We start from the raw sequence: 5,575 nt of genomic DNA on the forward strand, positions 1-5,575 counted from the left end.
GAAAAATCAGGCATGAAATTTTACAAATTACTGCAAAATCGGAAATCACAGTGGGAGATGGTCCGAGTGCTTACAGAGAATGTTCAATACTCTGCTGATAACTTTCCTATTTAAGATAATAAACCTTTAAGGTGGTCATTTCGGATCATTAATTAGGGTAATTTATATATATGTCGCCACTTTAGAAAACCATCCCCTCCCACAGTTTACTTAGACGAGTGCGTGGAGGCAACTACCAAACTTCAGCCACCTCTTATGTCCGGATGCAGTGGCAGGTCTCTGCTGTTCTCACTTCGTGATCGTTCTTTAACTATGGTACACGGGGCTCGAATGATGACTCATACAAAAGAGAGAAGGGAGAGGGTACTTCATATTGCTGTCGATTTTAAGTCATCCAATTTCCAATTGATGAGTGGGAGGAGGTGATCTTGTTTTCGGTCCTCGTACCTGCACAGTGTATAGGTTTCCACGTTTCCGCCATCAGCTTTTAGGATTTTTTAGTCCCACAATTGCCCTATAGGCGTAGTCGGCAAAAAGGGGGGGGGGGGGGTACCAGACTACATCATGACCTTGAAATTGGTTCTCGTACTTGCATTGACACTTACATCTACATTGATACTTCGCAGGAAACCGTACGGTGCGGGGCGGAGAGTAGCCAATACCATTACCAGACATTTCCTTTTCCATTCCACTCTCAAATAAAGCGAGGGAGCAACGACTATCTATACGCCTCCTCTGTTGTTGTTGTTGTTGTTGTTGTTGTTGTTGTTGTTGTTGTCTTCAGTCCTGAGACTGGTTTGATGCAGCTCTCCATGCCTCTATATCCTGTGCAAGCTTCATCTCCCAGTACTTACTGCACCCTACAGCCTTCTGAATCTGCTTAGTGTATTCATCTCTTGGTCTCCCTCTACGATTTTTACCCTCCACACTGCCCTCCAATGCTAAATTGGTGATCCCTCGATGTCTCAGAACATGTCCTGCCAACCGATCCCTTCTTGTAGTCAAGTTGTGCCACAAACTCCTCTTCTCCCCAATTCTATTCAATACCTCCTCATTAGTTATGTGATCTACCCATCTAATCTTCAGCATTCTTCTGTAGCACCACATTTCGAAAGCTTCTATTCTCTTCTTCTCCAAACTATCTATCATCAATGTTTCACTTCCATACATGGCTACACTCCATACAAATACTTTCAGAAACGACTTCCTGACACTTAAATCAATACTCGATGTTAACAAATTTGTCTTCTTCAGAAACGCTTTCATTGCCATAGCCAGTCTACATTTTATATCCTCTCTACTTCGACCATCATTAGTTATGTTGCTCCCCAAATAGCAAAACTCCTTTAATACTTTAAGTGTCTCATTTTCTAATCTAAGTCCCTCAGCAGCACCCGACTTAATTCGACTACATTCCATTATCCTCGTTTTGCTTTTGTTGTTGTTCTCCACATGAGCCCTTATTTCTCGTATCATATCTTCGTGACACGCGCAATGAATGTTGGCAGCAGTAGAATAGTTTGGCAGTCAGCTTCAGATGCGGGATCTCTAAATTGTTTCAATAGTGTTTTTCGGGAAAAAAAGAAAAAAAAAACGCCGCCTCCACTCCAGGGATTCTCATTTGACTTCCCGACACATCTCCGTAACACATATGTGTTGTTCGAACCTTCCGGTATGAAATTTAACAGTCCACCTCTCAATTGATTCAATGTTTTCCTTCAATCCGACCTGGTACGGACCCCAAACGCTCGAGCAGCACTCAAGAACAGGTCGCACAAGGTCTTCCATGCTGTCTCCCCTGCAGGTGAACCACTCTTTCCTGAATTTCTCACAATAAAACGAAGTCGAGCATTCGCCTTCCTTATCACAGTTCTCACGTGCTTGTCCCATTTCATATCACTTTGCAACGCTACGCCCAGATATTTAAGCGACTAGACTGAGTCAGGCAGGACACTAGTAATACTGCATCAGAACTTAACAGGTTTGTTTCTCCTACTCTCTGCCCTCTCCCATCCCCTTGGAACTTTAATATGATTTGCAGAGTATCTATGTAGTAGATGTAGATACTCATCCGCATCAACTTACACTTTTCCACTTTCAGAGCTAGCTGTCATCATCACTTACTAGTAAATTGTTCTACGAATTTGTTACAATACTTAAAATGTATACTAAACTATTTTCTTGTACTGACCAGAGGAAACGAACTTGCGGCGACCAAGGAAGAAGTGAAACGGGACAGGTAGCACTAGACAATTTGGATGAGATGGCCATCTAAAATTACGCACGACGCACGTATTCTGGGTCATTACCTCAGATCAATTTTTGTGTGTCGTACGTTAGCTAAACAGACCTACAAAGTTCTCAAGTAGCAGTAGCAGTGAAGCAAACAGGAATTTGCGGGTATTATGGTAGGAACAAATTAACAGTGAGATTACTGTAATTCTTCACTCTCTCTGGGAACCCTGTTGACATCTTCAACAGTCAGGCATTTTGCCGGATTTCAGCGTAGTTAATGCGCGATTTTTCCATAACGTGACATCATTATCTTCATCAAGCGCTACTTGAGATTGCTTGTCGAGTCGAACGCGTTCAGTATTCGTACCTACAGCACTCTCCATCCATCATCGCTTCAAGACGTTCCGTCTTCGCTCCGCCCCCGCTAGCAGCGTCCTTAGGCATTCCCTCTTCGGTCGGGCAGGTCAGGCCAGGCCGGGCACTTGTGTTTTGTCTTCGCTCCAGTACACTCGTTCACTTGCTGCCATTCCATTTTCGGTCTGGTGCGGTTCTAAGCGTCCCCTGCAGTCCGCTCCCGCTGGAAGCGTTCTGCGACGTACCACCTTTGGTGCGGAGCGCCTGCTCCTCTGTCTGGGTTTCGTTTACCATATCCACATTCTCAGTTCTTATTTTTGAGGAATTCTACTGCTGCTCCCGTCGCATTTTCAGCGGCTCCAGTACAGGATCCTATACTCTACTGAGTTGGTACCCAGAGTTCCGATTCGTGACGTTTCCATCACCTTTATAAGTTGAGGTCAGTACATTCCTGACGACGTCCAACAGAAATTATTTTTTGTATGAGGTCAACATTACGAGGAGACAGGAGGTGTACCCAAGGGAAGCCCCTTCTCTCCAGTTGTTGTCGTCAATATGTTCATGTAGATATTTGAAGCCTGCCGAAGTGGCCGAGCGGTTCTAGGCCCTACAGTCTGGAACCGCGCAACCGCTACAGTCTCAGGTTCGAATCCTGCCTCGGGCATGGATGTGTGTGATGTCCTTAGGTTAGTTAGGTTTAATTAGTTCTAAGTTGTAGGGGACTGTTGACCTCAGATGTTCAGCCCCATAGTGCTCAGAACCATTTGAACAATTTTTTTTAGATATTTGAAGAGGAGGCTTTAGAGATGGGTAGATACGAGCCCACATGCTTCTTCAGATGTGTGGATGATACCTTTGTGATATGGCCTCGTGGTAGGCAGATGCTCATTGAATTTCTGGAATAGCTTAACTCACACTACCCAAATATTAAGTTTACCATGGAACTGGATAAGGATGGTCACTTGCTGTTATAGATGTACTTGTCAAAAGGAGAGCAATGTGTATTGTAAACTCACACACTGATTTATATCTGCAGTTCAGCAGCTCTCATCAGCCAGCCCAGAGGAATAGAGTTTTGAAGACAATGAACCACAGGGCACACACCTTGTCAAGCCCAGACAGTTTGGCAGCAGAAATAGAGCGCCTACAGCAGCAATCTGCAAGAACTGATGCACGACCACTTCGTCTCACGATATAGAAGAAGAGCAATATGGAGCAAAAACTATGGTACATCTGCCTTATGTGGGATCTATTTCTGCCAAAATCAACAGGATTCCCAGGAATCACATCAAGAGTGTTTTCTGTCCACCTACCAAAATCAGAGGACTACTGAGAAATGTGAAAGATGATCTGGGACTCTGAAAACCAGGAATTTATATTATATCTTGCGGTATGGCGTGTCACACACTGGTTTAACAACTAGAACAGTGGACATCAAATACAAAGGATATCAGAGGCACAATCGACCTAAGACAGCAACTGTGTCAGCCCTTGCCGAGCACTGTCTGTAATTCTTGTTATTCCTTGTACTGTGATGAAACAGCGGTTCTAGCACAAACCACCAGATACTTAGCACTCCGTTTTCGGGCCACAAGTGGCCCACCGGGACCATCCGACCGCCGTATCATCCTCAGATGAGGATGCGGATAGGAGGGGCGTGAGGTCAACACACCGCTCTCCCGGTCGTTACGATGGTTTTCTTTGACCGCAGCCGCTACTCTTCGGTCGAGTAGCTCCTCAATTGGCTTCAGGAGGCTGAGTGCAACCTGAAAAATGGCAACAGCGCATGGCTTCCCAGATGGTCACCCATCCAAACGCTGGCCACGCCCGACAGCGTTTAACTTCGGTGATCTGACGGGACCCGGTGTATCCGCTGCGGCAAGGCCGTTGCCCATCAGATACTGGGAGAATGTTATAAGAGCGTCTATAAAGATAAAGGTGACTGAAAACGTCGTGAACCGGGACACTGGTTACCAACTCAGTAGAGCCTGGAATCCTACACTGGAGTTACGGAAAACGCAGCTTGCCGGCAGAGCTCCACAAAAGGAAGAAATGGTACTGTGGACATGGAAATCCAAATCCAGAGCACCAGACACATCCGACCGAAGATTGTGCTTCCAGTGGGAGCAGAACACAGACGGAACACTTAGAATCGTACTGGACCGAAAACGGACGGCTGCACTGGACCAAAGGCAAAACACCAAGGCCTGGCCTGGAGCACCAGACCGAAAGGGAGAACGCCTAAGAACGTTTTTAGTAGCAAAGCATCGTAGAGGGAACACTTGGAACAGCACCGGACTGGAAAGGGTCAGGCAAGGGGGCAAATACAAACGAAGAATTCAATTGGGGAAAGCGCAGCGACTCCTGAGAAGCACGCAGAACAATAGATGCAAGCAACGCTGAAAATCGAACACCAGCACCACGTTACGACAGAAGAAAGGCAGCTATCCTCTAGGGAAATACACACATAGAGATGGCCAGGATAGTGACGTGGACCTTCCCCAGTGGAGCAGGACCCAGAAGAAATGTACAACACTAGGGTGAAAACACCAGCGGTTCCAGTCAGGGTTTCATGGAAGTTTCCCCTCCGACGCAGAGCAACTGCCGGGACCGTTTCCAACATCCTCCAAATTCCCATTTGGGACAATCAAACTCAGACGCAACCAATCTTAACCAAATCCCACACCAATATAATTAATGGCGTATACCAAATCAAACAAAACCGCCTAACCTTACAATTAAGTCATTGGCTGCAAAAGTGCATTATTTCAAGCATTAGAATAATCTTCGTCAGAGGAGAGAATGAAATGTTTGAAAAAAACACCCGTCGAGCAGTCTCAGGTAGTACCTGACGAAAATAACGAGTCACGCTGTCGAAATATGGTGCATAAACGACGCTGAATTCTGGAAGAACACTCAACACTCCAACATATCAGTGAGATTAGAGCAAGAAGATTACACTTCACGTGAAGTACGCATAACTAAC

The 5,575-nt window shown here is 45.6% G+C and overlaps 1 pseudogene; it reads right to left on the minus strand.

The window, feature by feature from the left end:
* Nucleotides 1-4,363: 4,363 nt before the first annotated feature.
* Nucleotides 4,364-4,481, minus strand: LOC126356528 (5S ribosomal RNA; annotated as a pseudogene).
* Nucleotides 4,482-5,575: the final 1,094 nt, after the last annotated feature.

This window comes from Schistocerca gregaria, chromosome 3 (genome assembly GCF_023897955.1).
Source record: "Schistocerca gregaria isolate iqSchGreg1 chromosome 3, iqSchGreg1.2, whole genome shotgun sequence".
NCBI lineage: Eukaryota > Metazoa > Arthropoda > Insecta > Orthoptera > Acrididae > Schistocerca > Schistocerca gregaria.